The sequence below is a fragment of the Eleginops maclovinus genome, chromosome 17 (genome assembly GCF_036324505.1).
Source record: "Eleginops maclovinus isolate JMC-PN-2008 ecotype Puerto Natales chromosome 17, JC_Emac_rtc_rv5, whole genome shotgun sequence".
In the NCBI taxonomy this organism is placed as follows: domain Eukaryota; kingdom Metazoa; phylum Chordata; class Actinopteri; order Perciformes; family Eleginopidae; genus Eleginops; species Eleginops maclovinus.
Window position 1 is genome coordinate 17,065,283 of NC_086365.1, and position 16,093 is coordinate 17,081,375.

At 45.3% G+C, this 16,093-nt stretch overlaps 1 long non-coding RNA gene across 1 annotated transcript; it reads left to right on the forward strand.

Moving 5' to 3' along the window:
• The first annotated feature begins 418 nt into the window (after positions 1–418).
• Positions 419–10,268, forward strand: LOC134878897 (uncharacterized). Its single transcript, XR_010167748.1, has 4 exons — positions 419–542; positions 4,077–4,140; positions 5,617–5,798; positions 9,966–10,268. It is a non-coding gene; the product is annotated as an uncharacterized LOC134878897 (long non-coding RNA).
• The last annotated feature ends 5,825 nt before the right edge of the window (positions 10,269–16,093 follow it).

The window sequence follows — 16,093 nt, forward strand, 5'->3', positions numbered from 1 at the left end:
AGCATGGAGGAAAAGGATGTCAGGAAGGAGTGGAATATAGAAAGATCAAAATGACTTTTTGTAGAGGCTTGATAAAAAATAAGACTTAAAATCACCTTTTGAAGTCTTATTTTTTATCAAGCCTCTACAAAAAGTCCCTGATTTTAATGAAGCATGTCTTCACCTTCAAATTCAACCCATTTCCAAATGTCTTTAGGTCTGAATCAGGCTTTGTTCTTCTGTTAATGCCACATAATAACATGTGGTTGCCTCTGGGATCAAATGCGTTCAATCATCCAACATTTCTGCCTTTTTTTCTCAGGAAGGAGGTGAAAACCCTCAATGAAAAGGTTTGTGTTGTACTGTCAGCAACAGAGAGCTCTTATTCCTTGCTCCTTTTACAGGATTTTCCCAGAATGCATTGCTCTCTGTCGGAGGGGGGGGGTTGTCTGTATTTGGCTGCATAGACCGGTTGTCAACAGGCCCCGTCAACAAACCCTCGTCTCCATAGAAACGTCCAAATACACGGGAGAAGAGAGGCAGGCTCTCCGCCTCTGCAGCCGGTGGGTTTGAGCGGGGAGGCGGGTCAGAGGAGCGGATCCTTTAGACCTGTCAGATACACTTAGACAGAGCGGGGTGGGGGCGCCGAGTCACTCTGCCCCGTCCTTCGCTCAGAAATCAGCAGCTGGAATTGTAAAATCGAAGCAGATGGAAAAGCAGCCTGCGGCCCGGGAACTCAGACCAGAGGAAGCTAACAATCTGCAGTTTACCTTAGCATTAGTATACTGTTTGTTAGCATTAGTTGTTGTTGTTGATGTTGTTGATGTTGTTGTTGTTGTTGGAGATAAGCCTCGCCTCTTGACGCAAGTGAACGTAGTTGATGCCGCGGTAAAACTTGTGCAAGTAACGTTGGAAGTAGACGCACCATTAACGAGGACCCGGGTTGATAGAAAACATGTTTAGAACAAAGAGGTTTTGAACAGTGTCAGCTAATGCTACCTGATAGCAGCTAATCCGTGTATAGCAGCTAATGCTACCTGATAGCAGCTAATCCGTGTATAGCAGCTAATGCTACCTGATAGCAGCTAATCCGTGTATAGCAGCTAATGCTACCTGATAGCAGCTAATCCGTGTATAGCAGCTAATGCTACCTGATAGCAGCTAATCCGTGTATAGCAGCTAATGCTACCTGATAGCAGCTAATCCGTGTATAGCAGCTAATGCTACCTGATAGCAGCTAATCCGTGTATAGCAGCTAATGCTACCTGATAGCAGCTAATCCGTGTATAGCAGCTAATGCTATCGGAGGTTCGTACATCAGGTTCTCAGAGATAATGAGTTGTTTGGTTGACTGCATGGACAAATAATCATCTCTTGAACTCTAATTGCTAATTGGTTAATTGGTTTAAATTGATGCTTAAAATGACGTATCTTCTATGTTTGGTGCGTTTGCCTTCATCTTTTCAGAAGGTGTCGCTAATTTTTGATGGACACATTGACAATAAAAATGGAGCAGAGTTGGTTTTAATGAAACAAAACAGATTTAAAGCAGCTTTTAAAACCTTTGAGTCCACATGGTTTCACATCTGCAGGCTCATGGTAAATTTATCTTGGATGGTAACGACATCATTGCAGACAACGTACTTTTAGGTTTCCACAGAATCTCCAATATGTGTAGGGTTCATCTATTACCATTCTGTGTCCCCTTAGTGTCCCTTTGTGCTCTCTTAGTGTCCCCTTAGTGTCCCCTTGTGCTCTCTTAGTGTCCCCTTAGTGTCCCCTTGTGCTCTCTTAGTGTCCCCTTGTGCTCTCTTAGTGTCCCCTTAGTGTCCCTTTGTGCTCTCTTAGTGTCCCCTTAGTGTCCCCTTGTGCTCTCTTAGTGTCCCCTTGTGCTCTCTTAGTGTCCCCTTAGTGTCCCTTTGTGCTCTCTTAGTGTCCCCTTGTGCTCTCTTAGTGTCCCCTTGTGCTCTCTTAGTGTCCCTTGTGCTCTCTTAGTGTCCCCTTAGTGTCCCTTTGTGCTCTCTTAGTGTCCCCTTTGTGCTCTCTTAGTGTCCCCTTAGTGTCCCTTTGTGCTCTCTTAGTGTCCCCTTGTGCTCTCTTAGTGTCCCCTTAGTGTCCCTTTGTGCTCTCTTAGTGTCCCTTGTGCTCTCTTAGTGTCCCCTTGTGCTCTCTTAGTGTCCCCTTGTGCTCTCTTAGTGTCCCTTGTGCTCTCTTAGTGTCCCCTTGTGCTCTCTTAGTGTCCCCTTGTGCTCTCTTAGTGTCCCCTTGTGCTCTCTTAGTGTCCCCTTAGTGTCCCCATGTGCTCTCTTAGTGTCCCCTTGTGCTCTCTTAGTGTCCCCTTGTGCTCTCTTAGTGTCCCCTTAGTGTCCCCATGTGCTCTCTTAGTGTCCCCTTGTGCTCTCTTAGTGTCCCCTTGTGCTCTCTTAGTGTCCCTTTGTGCTCTCTTAGTGTCCCCTTGTGCTCTCTTAGTGTCCCCTTGTGCTCTGTTAGTGTCCCTTGTGCTCTCTTAGTGTCCCCATGTGCTCTCTTAGTGTCCCCATGTGCTCTCTTAGTGTCCCCTTGTGCTCTGTTAGTGTCCCCTTGTGCTCTGTTAGTGTCTCTTGTGCTCTCTTAGTGTCCCTTTGTGCTCTCCTAGTGTCCCCTTGTGCTCTCTTAGTGTCCCCTTGTGCTCTCTTAGTGTCCCCTTGTGTCTCTTAGTGTCCCCTTGTGCTCTGTAGTGTCTCTTAGTGTCCCCTTGTGCTCTCTTAGTGTCCCCTTGTGCTCTCTTAGTGTCCCCTTGTGCTCTGTTAGTGTCTCTTAGTGTCCCCTTGTGCTCTGTTAGTGTCTCTTGTGCTCTCTTAGCGTCCCCTTGTGTCTCTTAGTGTCCCCTTGTGCTCTGTTAGTGTCTCTTAGTGTCCCCTTGTGCTCTGTTAGTGTCTCTTAGTGCCCCCTTGTGCTCTGTTAGTGTCCCCTTGTGTCTCTTAGTGTCCCTTTTCTGTAGTTGTGTGACTCTTTGTTGACTTGTATGTTTCCGTGTCTCTTGTTGGTTAGCAGTCTTCTCGTTGTTTGATGTTTTATCCCCTTCACCCCCGAACGTTAACCCCTCTGTTGATAACGAAGAGTCTAAGGTTCAAAGGCTCTCATTTCCCTCTTTCATGGACATGTTAGGCAGTTTATTTGACTGAAACCCAGCCTGACTCGACCACTTCAGAGCAGGTCCACAGCGTTAGTGAACATCTTCTTCACTCCGAGGTCCTTTTAGCGTTTATTTGACAGATGACAGTCTCTCTTCCGTTGATAACCAAGACTTCAAAGGCCTCTCACTACCCTTTCCCTCTTCATTCAGATGTGAGCACGTTTATAGATGTGTTTTATATATTTAAATGCAATCCGGCAGCCGTGGAGTCGACCACTCTTCATAAAAGCCCCCAGCACAGAGTTTAATCTTCATTTTTTGGGGGGGATTTTTAGCATTTATTTGATGGATGACGGTGGAAGCAGAGAGGAAACGGTTAGGTTTATAGGTAGTGGCAGGGTGTGTGGATTAGAGGGTAAATCTGGAGGTGTTTGGGGGGTTTAAGGTGCTGACCGTGAAGCCAGTCACTTCCTGTTATTTCCTCACTTCATTACCTACCAAATAATCAAGATGATATTTTTTAAGTATTTATTTTATTTTGAGTTTTTTCAGCATTATTTGTATTTGAATTCTTTTTCGAGTTTTTTCCTCCAATGTTTATACTTTTGTATTCCTGTTTTTATTGCACATGTCTTTATAGTATTTCAATATGTATACAATATCATATTTGTAGTCATTTATATTATTGTATCCTACCACTAAACCAAAATGATATTTTTCTCTTGTACTTTTTTATGTTAATTGTGTTTTTTAAATATTGTATATATTTTAAAAACATTTTGCTGTTTATTTTATTCCTGTTTTACATGTCTTCATAGTATTTGAATATCTCAAATATTTATATTATATAGAGTTATTTTGTTCATTTTTATAATTTATAATTTCTCCTTCATTTTAAATGTTTTTTGACGTCATTTTTTGTTGTTGTTGTTTTTATGCACCAAAGACGTGATAAAATACTCGTCTCATTTCTGTCCCAAAGGTCAAATATCGTGGTGTTTTCCCTCCCTGGCCGTGGCTGCAGACTCAGCTCCACATGCATTAAGGTATTTATTAAATGCTCTTTTATTTAAATATCAGAGGTGCTCTGGTGTCTCGGGGCTGGACCTCAGTGACTCACGTCTTCCACAGTTATTATCTCTGGATCCTCCAACGACGCCGTGTTTCTGTTTCTGTTAAACGCCGACGCCGTCTGCCTCTCTCTTTTACTGCGCGGTGCAGAAACCAGATCCAGACCTCAGCAGCACGGCGAGGAGCGAACAAGTGGAGCCGCACAGGAGCTCCTACTGTAGCGTCCAGATGCTGTCTGGATAAATATAGACCCCGCGCTCTCCAAACACTCGCCCCACCATCATTTCAGTTTTATTATAAACTCTCGGTCTAACGAGCCAGAGGAAGAGCAGTAAACAGCGGGACAGGAAGAGGAGACGCAAAGTGCTTTCAGCTCCGCGGGCCCCGTCCAGAATGTAATACAAATAAACACAATACAAGGACTCATAATACAGTGTAAGAGGAGAGAGGACGACATGCTACTGGTGTTTTATTATAATCCAATTAAAAAGGTTTGGAGGACGTCCGTGAGTCCAATAAAAGGGCAACTGTCAAAGGGTTTATGGTTATTTTAGTCAAAGTTAGGGTAAAAACTGATATCTGAGGTTAACTTTGCTGTTGACGAGTCACAGATATATTTAGAGAGATGTTCCTGCCTGAAACCAAAAGAATATCTAAACTCAAAGCATGGTTTTCTAACCCTTAAGTCAAAGTTTGCTGCCTAAATATGAACTTGATTTCATTCCCTTTGACACATGCTTTTAGTTCCTGTTTTATTTTGAAAGTCATTCTCTCCTTGAGTCTGGTCCTGTCTTCCTTCCTGTCTTTAATCTTGCATTCCCCTTGTGTTCCTTGTTGCTTCGTCGTCGTCCAGTCGGTTTGATTCCCAGTCTGTCTGCCCTCCCATCATGTCTCCTAAAGTTTTCCCAGTTTGGTTCTGGTTTTGTTTCCCTCGCCTGTCCCTGCAGTGTTTCTGTTTATTAAGGAACAGCTTCTCTCCAAACCCTGACGTTGTTCTGTTACCTATCGGTATAACCTGTGTGGAGGCTGTGGCTTAGTGGGATGGTCATGGGAGCACTGGTTCAATCCTGACAATTCTGACCTCTCAGTACCCCCAAATCTGCCCCTTAGTGAAATTTTCAGTCCTTCATTATTAAACATCTCTTAAAAGTCACATTCTAATCCCCCGGTCGGTCAAAGCACTGCAGCTACAATAAAGGAAATGATCCAAGTTAGGATACTGTTACCTTCTTGGGCTTTTATTTTGAAAAACAAGGTATTTTCGTAGGTGTTTTATGCCCTTCAGCGACTGTTGGAGGCTTTTATTTTGAAAAACAAGCCATTTCCTGACCCCTATGTATTGTTAGGGGTCAATGATAGAGAGATGGAAGTGTTTCTGAAGGTGAGGAGAAGGGTTTGGTTTATTTTCCATGATGTTGGAACATTAAAAGGTGTCTTTTTGGTCTCTTTAGGCCAAGATGTGATGAGGATTGGCTCAAAATCGTCTCAGTTTCAATAAAGGAAATGTTCGACCTGCTGTTGGTTTGAGGCGTGACGTCATCAGGCCACCCTGCAGCTCCTCTTCTCTGGGTGTTTGCAGAGAGAGATGTAATGGCTGAATAAAGTGGCAGTGATTCCAACTGGGAAAATACAGGTACAGGTGACTATAACAACAGTAAATGGTTCTTTGTTCACAGCGTTACATTTTATATATTTATATTAAGACCTGAACAATTTGGAACATATTTATAATTTTGCTTTTTTTTCTGAAACCTTTTTTTCGGGGGGGAAATCTCAGAGTTCAGACTTTAATCTGAAATTTGGAAAAAATATATATTTTCATTTTTTAATTTGTATTATGTTCAAGGAAAATCTCAGAAATCTGAAAATAATACATTTTAATGTTCTGAGACCGGTTCTGAGACCGGTTCTGAGACCGGTTCTGAGACCGGTTCTGAGACCGGTTCTGAGACCGGTTCTGAGACCGGTTCTGAGACCGGTTCTGAGACAGGTTCTGAGACCGGTTCTGAGACAGGTTCTGAGAAAAGTCAGAATTCTGATATAAAATTAGTTTTTTTCTAAAAAAAGATATCAGTATTTTTCTCTGAGGTTTGCTGTCAGGACTTTAAAGCCTGTCAAATGTAAAACCATAACACTTACCAAACATAACAAATGAGTGATCTGACTTCATTAAAGCTCTGAGACTGAACTCTGGAACTGGAGCTTCATTAATCCTCGCAGTGATTCGCTGCTGACAGCCGCGGTCAGCCCGTCTGCCGGCCGTCGCCTCGCTTTATTCCCCACATCAGGCCTCACTAATGCGTCTGAACACCCACACCCCCCACACCCAGCCGCCGCTCCAGAGTCATTGTGTGGAGCCTCAGTTAATCAGAGGACCCTCCCTTCAGGGAGAGCTCCCCGTCCAGGAACAAGCACTCACTATTTCCCCAGAAACATAATGACTGAGAGGCTCTACCTCCAGACGCTGGAAAACCAGCTCAGTGACACCTGGGGCAGGGTCGGCGGCCCTTTGCAGGGTCGGGGGCCAGCGGCCCTCAGGCTCCAGGATCCTCCTCTCTCCTGCAGACTGTAAACAGCGACCTGCAGCCTGATGACACCTCCATTACTCACGCTCAGCCCTCAGTTCTGGAAACTCGGGATCACTGAGCGCTGAGTCACGCTGTTTACATACCACGGTGGGGGGGTGGGGGGGGTGGCTGCTAACACCAGTATTCTCTCAGGTAGATCCAGATCATTTCACCCATTGCAGCTGCTTCTCTGCTACTGAATGCTAAGTGTAGCATCCGTCTGGCCGTTATTTTTAGCCAAGAAATGTACATGCACGTCCAGGACTTTAGGATAACTATTGCAACTACCTGACAGCTGGTTGTGGCAGACAATCGATCCATCACATTTATTGATAAAGCACACCCTAACCCTAACCCTGACCCCAACCCTAACCCTAACCCAACCCTAACCCCAACCCTAAATAAATAGAAGAGACGTACACATGAACACACACAGCTCTGATGCACAAATAAACACGCATCAGGCAGATGAGAGTCAAACGCTAGAGAATTAAGTAGGTTCTTAGTCTGGATTTACAGCAGTCCATGGAGGGGACCGGTCCGGTGGGGGGGGGAGGTGGTGCCGGTCCACAGTCTTGAGCTGCAACAGAGAAGGCACTGAGTCTACGTTCGGAGCGTGGGATGACCAGGAGCCCAGGTGAGGGGCCTAGGAGGTCTGCAACATGCAAGGCTTCATACTCAAACAGGACCGGGTTCAAATCAGTGCCCTGACTGCGGGCTTCATGAGTCCAGACCCCCCCCTCTCTTTGGATCTGGCTCCACGGCGGTCCGGTTGTGCTGTAGTTTATTACAGTTGACATTTTGTCGGGCATTTCCATGTTAGGGTGGAGTTTACATTTCAGGAAACATGATTTTCGAGTGGAGTCATGTCGTGTTGTGAAATAATGTAAAATGTTTGGCAGGGGAAAATGTAATTAGGAGCGGGGGAGTTGTGGAAATGCAAAAAGTTGCCATAATACGTCCCCAAACGGAGAGTCAGAGCCTGAGAGGAGCAGCAGCCGGCCTTTACACGTTCTTCAGCAATTAAAGAGCCATTCATCATCCTCTCTTAAAGGTGCCGAACCACAGCCTCACCGCCGCCAGTCTGCGGTGAGAGGCTCGACCTGAGAGGGATCTGTGAGGGAACTGTGAGGGATCTGAGAGGGATCTATGAGGGAACTGTGAGGGATCTGAGAGGGATCTGAGAGGGAACTGTGAGGGATCTGAGAGGGATCTGAGAGGCTCGACCTGTGAGGGAACTGTGAGGGATCTGTGAGGGATCTGAGAGGGATCTGAGAGGCTCGACCTGTGAGGGAACTGTGAGGGATCTGTGAGGGATCTGAGAGGGGTCTGTGAGGCTCGACCTGTGAGGGACCTGTGAGGGATCTGTGAGGGATCTGAGAGGGATCTATGAGGGAACTGTGAGGGATCTGAGAGGGATCTGAGAGGGAACTGTGAGGGATCTGAGAGGGATCTGAGAGGCTCGACCTGTGAGGGAACTGTGAGGGATCTGTGAGGGATCTGAGAGGGATCTGAGAGGCTCGACCTGAGAGGGATCTGAGAGGGATCTGAGAGGCTCGACCTGTGAGGGAACTGTGAGGGATCTGAGAGGGGTCTGTGAGGCTCGACCTGTGAGGGACCTGTGAGGGATCTGAGAGGGATCTGTGAGGCTCGACCTGAGAGGGATCTGTGAGGCTCGACCTGAGAGGGATCTATGAGGGATCTGAGAGGGATCTGAGAGGGATCTGTGAGGCTCCACCTGAGAAGGATCTGAGAGGCTCGACCTGAGAGGGATCTGTGAGGGATCTGTGAGGGATCTGAGAGGGATCTGAGAGGGATCTGTGAGGGATGTGAGAGGCTCGACCTGAGAGGGATCTGAGAGGGATCTGAGAGGGATCTGTGAGGGATCTGTGAGGCTCGACCTGAGAGGGATCTGAGAGGGATCTGTGAGGCTCGACCTGAGAGGGATCTGAGAGGGATCTGAGAGGGTTTTGAGAGGGATCTGAGAGGGATCTGCGAGGGATCTGAGAGGCTCGACCTGAGGGGGATGTGAGAGGCTCGACCTGAGAGGGATCTGAGAGGGATCTGAGAGGGATCTGTGAGGGATCTGAGAGGCTCAACCTGAGAGGGATCTGTGAGGCTCGACCTGAGAGGGATCTGAGAGGGATCTGAGAGGAATCTGTGAGGCTCGACCTGAGAGGGATCTGAGAGGGATCTGTGAGGGATGTGTGAGGCTCGACCTGAGAGGGATCTGTGAGGGATCTGAGAGGCTCGACCTGAGAGGGATCTGTGAGGGATCTGAGAGGCTCGACCTGAGAGGGATCTGAGAGGGATCTGAGAGGGTTTTGAGAGGGATCTGTGAGGGATCTGAGAGGCTCGACCTGAGAGGGATCTGTGAGGGATCTGTGAGGCTCGACCTGAGAGGGATCTGAGAGGGATCTGAGAGGGTTTTGAGAGGGATCTGAGAGGGATCTGTGAGGGATCTGAGAGGCTCGACCTGAGGGGGATGTGAGAGGCTCGACCTGAGAGGGATCTGAGAGGGATCTGAGAGGGATCTGTGAGGGATCTGAGAGGCTCGACCTGAGAGGGATCTGTGAGGCTCGACCTGAGAGGGATCTGAGAGGGATCTGTGAGGCTCGACCTGAGAGGGATCTGAGAGGGATCTGAGAGGGATCTGTGAGGGATGTGTGAGGCTCGACCTGAGAGGGATCTGTGAGGGATCTGAGAGGCTCGACCTGAGAGGGATCTGAGAGGGATCTGAGAGGCTCCTAATGAAGAGGAAGCTGCACAGAAACACTACTGCTGAAGAACGAGGCGCTGCAGTGCAGTTACTCAGTGTATTCAGATGGGCGGGTTAATAAAAGGGTCAGAGCCCCTGGGGGAAGTTTCTGCTGACATTTCCGTGAAGTCTTAAAAAGAGATAAAACTAACTGGACATAAGAGTACAAAAAACGACCACAAAAAGATGCAAAAATGTAGAAAAAGAGACATTAAGATTTTCAGTCGACTATTCAGTATTCATGAAGTCACTAAAACCTATTTTTAAATTTGCATGTTTTATAGATTTTTAAAACCCCAATTTCGTGTCATCTGACCCTTTCTAACCCTGAGGGTGTTTCTGTTTTGTATGAACAAGTTAATCTGCACACAAGTTACAAGAAGCAAACAAAAATGACCCCAAAAAATGTTCAGAAAAATAAGTAAAATTAGCAGAAAAACCTGAAATATTTCTATTATTTTTGTTTATTCTCCAGGTGATGAAGGGGTAACTGGGTTCAGGAAGGTATACCACACTTCCTCCTCTTCTTCCTCCTCCTCCTCCTCCAGCAGCGCCTCGTTAAGCTCGTTACTGTTTTACACACTTCTGTAAATGACTGAGAGGTTTCCTGAAGGCGAACAAATCAAACACACCCAGTGAGGCGACGGCTGTGAAGCAGCAGCATGACGCCGCGCCACCGCCAACACACACACACACACACACACACACACACACACACACACACACACACATACACATACACATAAACCTGATTAAAAACAACACTACACATGTTGTGGAGGAGATTATTCTGCAGACAGGATCTGAAACCACCAATAAAAACGAGTCGTCGGGCAGAAAGAGTCAATGTGTTTTTTAAGCTCTAAATTGTAAAAATAAATAGCAATATTAAATAGAAAAAATATATAGATATCATAAAAAAGAAGTTCCTTTACTCCTACATATTTTTTTATTTTTATAAAAAACACATTTGATTTAATTAAATTTTAAATATTTAATTATTGCCAAAAACAATTAAACAGGAAATATTTAGAAATACCACCTAATGAATAAATAATGATAAGATTCAAAATAAAAGATGATGTTTAAATAAAAGATTGAATTAAATTTAAATGATTTAAAAAATGAATTGTAATTTGAACACATTTGGATATAAACCGGCTGCAGTCGCTTTAGAGCCAAACAGCTTTAAAGTAAACTCAAATTAAACTCTTCCCGTAGTCCAGAGAACGTTTTCACCTGCTGAACTCTGAGTTTAATCACGGTATTTCACAGTGTTTACTGCAGCAGCACGTCCAACTATATAGTTAGTGGATCGGCTGCAGCTGTGATTGATCCCGTTAACCCATTTCCTCAAGGCCTCGCCGAGGATTATGGGTCATTACGGGCTTTTACACTCCCTCCGTTCTGCAAACAAACTCTCAGAAAGATCCAGTTCTTCAAGCTGTTATGTAATAAACTGACATTATGTAATGTGCTTCTTTTTTTTAAATGTATCCGACTGTATTGTATTGCTAACTTTTTTCACATATTATATTTTTAATAAATGACATTTTAGCTTAGTGGTGGAGACGTGAGGTCATGTGACCGTGCTGTAGTTCCTTTATAACCCAACATTAGCCTCCTTTAGCTTAGTGGTCGAGACGTGAGGTCATGTGACCGTGCTGTAGTTCCTTATAACCCAACATTAGCCTCCTTTAGCTTAGTGGTCGAGACGTGAGGTCATGTGACCGTGCTGTAGTTCCTTTATAACCCAACATTAGCCTCCTTTAGCTTAGTGGTCGAGACGTGAGGTCATGTGACCGTGCTGTAGTTCCTTTATAACCCAACATTAGCCTCCTTTAGCTTAGTGGTCGAGACGTGAGGTCATGTGACCGTGCTGTAGTTCCTCTATAGCCCAACGTTAGCCTCCTTTAGCTTAGTGGTGGAGACGTGAGGTCATGTGACCGTGCTGTAGTTCCTTTATAGCCCAACATTAGCCTCCTTTAGCTTAGCGGTGGAGAGGTGAGGTCATGTGACCGTGCTGTAGTTCCTCTATAGCCCAACGTTAGCCTCCTTTAGCTTAGCGGTGGAGACGGTGAGGTCATGTGACGTGCTGTAGTTCCTTTATAGCCCAACATTAGCCGCCTTTAGCTTAGCGGTGGAGACGTGAAGTCATGTGACGTGCTGTAGTTCCTTTATAGCCTAATATTAGCTTTTTACTTCAGAAATCATTCATGTGGAGATTATTCTGCTGAACTACACGTTTGTTTGACACAGAGATTATTTTCTGACAGAATTTAAGGAGAAATCGGGCCAGGGAGATGTTGCCTTCAGGGACCAACACAGAAACAACAGACTTTTATCTCAGGGCTTTTTCTAATAGCGCAGCTCTACTCGTATAATATGAAATACTCAGTCTTTATAGACTCCAGGTCCTGGTTTCGCTCTGGAACCAGTGAACTGTTGTTGCTGAAAGCCTCTCACTTCTCTCTGAGTGTGAAATATTGTCTGCTGGATGCTGCTGTGTTGGGGTTGGCTCTGCAGACGCTTTGCATGGGTGTGTTTCCAAAACCTGAAAAGCCCTGACACAGTTCCACACACACTGTCTGCAGGTTAACAAACTGCTGCTTTTACTGCACTTTAATGAAGTCTTCTGCAGAAAAAAGAGGGTTTGAAATGCTTCAGAAATCAGATTTACTCTTTCTTTACTTTTGTGACCAACAACATGGGTTAAACGTCACGTCCCATTAAAGGCGCCTTGATCCCGTCTCCCCACAATAATGCATACCAGAGCTTCTGGAAACATCTCAAGGCTGCCCACTTTTCAGAGCACACACACACACACACACACACACACACACATTCCTGCCTGAGAAGCAACACACACACTGTAGCCGCTCTGTCTGACGTTTAACCGTCTTATCTTTACAGCAGCACGCTAACATGCTCCTAGCTCTTCATATTGGGAGATTTCCAAAAGCTAATGTTGGGCTATAAAGGAACTACAGCACGATCACATGACTTCACGTCCCCACCGCTAAGCTAAAGGAGGCTAATGTTGGGCTATAAAGGAACTACAGCACGATCACATGACTTCACGTCCCCACCGCTAAGCTAAAGGTGGTTAATGTTGGGTTATAAAGGAACTACAGCACGGTCACATGACTTCACGTCCCCACCGCTAAGCTAAAGGAGGCTAATGTTGGGCTATAAAGGAACTACAGCACGGTCACATGACTTCACGTCCCCACCACTACGCTAAAGGTGGCTAATGTTGTCTATAAAGGAACTACAGCACGGTCACATGACCTCACGTCTCCACCGCTAAGCTAAAGGTGGCTAATGTTGGGCTATAAAGGAACTACAGCACGGTCACATGACTTCACGTCCCCACCGCTAAGCTAAAGGAGGCTAATGTTGGGATATAAAGGAACTACAGCACGGTCACATGACTTCACGTCCCCACCGCTAAGCTAAAGGTGGCTAATGTTGGGATATAAAGGAACTACAGCACGGTCACATGACTTCACGTCACCACCGCTAAGCTAAAGGAGGCTAATGTTGGATATAAAGGAACTACAGCACGGTCACATGACTTCACGTCCCCACCGCTAAGCTAAAGGTGGCTAATGTTGGGCTATAAAGGAACTACAGCACGGTCACATGACTTCACGTCCCCACCGCTAAGCTAAAGGTGGCTAATGTTGGGCTATAAAGGAACTACAGCACGGTCACATGACTTCACGTCACCACCGCTACGCTAAAGGTGGCTAATGTTGTCTATAAAGGAACTACAGCACGGTCACATGACCTCACGTCTCCACCGCTAAGCTAAAGGAGGCTAATGTTGGGCTATAAAGGAACTACAGCACGGTCACATGACTTCACGTCACCACCGCTAAGCTAAAGGAGGCTAATGTTGGGCTATAAAGGAACTACAGCACGGTCACATGACCTCACGTCACCACCGCTAAGCTAAAGGAGGCTAATGTTGGGCTATAAAGGAACTACAGCACGGTCACATGACTTCACGTGGAGTTAAATTACAATTTTAGGTTGAAGATAATGGTTCAAGTAATCCTGCCTGGTTGGTTAGGAAATATATCTAAGGCCATGTCACTTTGATCAGTTTACATTATTGGACATAATTCTATTTCCTTTATAAATGCATGAGGTTCAGATTATATACAAATAGTTGCATCTCCTTAGGCATATTAGTAACTGGAGGCTTCATTTAAATACAGTTTAGTGTGGCTTTAAATGATGAGGATGTGAGAAAAATGAAGGGGATTAAAAAATCTGCACATCAGCACATTTTCAAACACAGGCTCAAACTTTATCCCATTGATTCAGCAGCAGGACGGTAACGCTGCAAGTTTAACATGAAGTTTAAATTCCTCACATAGAAGACGTGTTCAGCAGCATCTGGACCCCCCAGACATCAGAGGGGCTGCTGGGAAATCTGCCAGCTTGAGGCGGCAACAGCTTCTCAGGAGGTCTGAGAGACGACGACAGAGAGAGAACTCAGCAGACTGGAAACACTGCCGTCCTCAGACCGTCCGTCTGACTGCCGGTCCGGCTTCAAGAAAAGGTAAAAATCTCCAGCTAAATGCATTTCAATGGAAACGCTGCAAGGAGTAGATTTACTCCCGTGGGTGGAATAAAACTGCACTAATCCTCTGCACCAAGTTCAACTCTGACTGGCTAATTCACATCGTTATCCAACTGGGCCGACTTTAGAGAGTAAAAGGAGTCAACATGTGTTATTGAGGAAATTATGTGAGAGTAGAACTGGTTGACATCATATCATACGTCATGCTAATAAAGCTTTTAATAAACTGGGACTGACTCACCCTTTATTGAATAAAATGAACAACAAAATATCAGGGAGGACTAAGACTTTCCAGCAAAGGCATGTTCCCTGCTAGCTAGCATGTTAGCAGCTAATGATATTATTGAAGATCCTTTGTTGTAGTATAACGTTTACACAGTTACAAGAGGTGACATCATCAGGAAATAAAACTCGTATTCAACTCGGTTTGAATAACTTCAAAAGTTAAGCAAAGAAACGTAGAGGACCCAGTACCTAGCCTTGGGGTACACCACATGTACATTTCATCCAAAAAACATGCCGCTATGTAAGTATGCTTTATTATTTAATGTTTAAACTGGTTTGGGTTCCTGGTTTGTACTCTGCGATGTATCCTACAGGACATTTAAGTCAAAGCAAGAAAAGCTTGTCACAGATCGGGCGGATCACACATCCAAACTTTTCCATTTCTGCGACACCAATGTGAAATGTGCTCGACAGATTTGGGTGGAAACCCCGAACCGTTCGTCTGTTATGGAAGAGGACACCTCCTGTCTGTGTGTGTGTGTGTGTGTGTGTGTGTGTGTGTGTGTGTGTGTGTGTGTGTGTGTGTGTGTGTGTGTGTGTGTGTGTGTGTGTGTGTGTGTGTGTGTGTGTGTGTGTGTGTGTGTGTGTGTGTTAAACACAGGGAGGAGTGTGTGATCAGTATCAGCAGTGATGTCTTGAACTCTGTTTATAACTGCCGTCGCTCTGATGATGATCCTGGGTGGTGCGCTTGTTTTAGTGTGTGTGTGTGTGTGTGTGTGTGTGTGTGTGTGTGTGTGTGTGTGTGTGTGTGTGTGTGTGTGTGTGTGTGTGTGTGTGTGTGTGTGTGTGTGTGTCTGTGTCTGTGTCTGTGTCTGTGTGTGTGTGTGTGTGTGTGTGTGTGAAGAGACAGTAAAGTGTCTCCACCCTGCAGACGCCTCGCTGGATGACGTGATGTTTGACATGTTGCTCCATGACGCAGACGGTCCTTCATCACAGCTGGAGGTCCGAGGATCCTGCAGGACAAAGAAATCCTTTTCTTTTTTCTTCTGAAAATAGGTTTTTGTGACAGTTTTAGAAGATAAATGAATTAAATATTTGACAAATATGAGACCTAATAGAAAAGATCAAATCTAATATATAAAATAAGACATTATGATAAAAAATACCATCTCTGCTTTCCACTCCAGAAACATCAACTGAACAACATCATATGGTTTGAAAGGAATACAAATGTGAAGTAGTACGGTATTTACTAATGGTAAAGAGAAGAGTTATTTGGGTGTGTAAACTGTAAGTGTCAGTCAGATTTGAAAAACAACAGATCCCAATAATGATCCCTTCAGACCCTGGACCTCAGTCCGCTGCGTTAAACACAAACAACACAGCGACAAACTCAATGCCAACCCAGTGTTCCCTCGACAAGAACAAGTTATTAGATTTTAACGACAAACTCACAGTTTCCACAACAACCCCCCCAGGACTCGTAAACCCTTCCTCTGCTGCCAGAGTTCAAACACTTAAAGGGACGTCCTCTTTATTCCCACAGACCGGGCCCGCTCAGTGTTCATTAATCTGTTCCTCAGAAAAACTTACTGCCCTACTCATCTGTTCATGGTGTTCCCTCTCCTCAAGAGTGTTTGAGTGCATGTGGACGGTCTACAAAGGCTAAAGAGTCCCAAAGTTCAGGAACATGGTGACATCACTACGGAACACTCGCGCTCCTGTTGGGTGCCGAGTTAAAGAAAAGCTTCCTGAAGTCTGCAGAGCAAAACTAAACGCCTCGT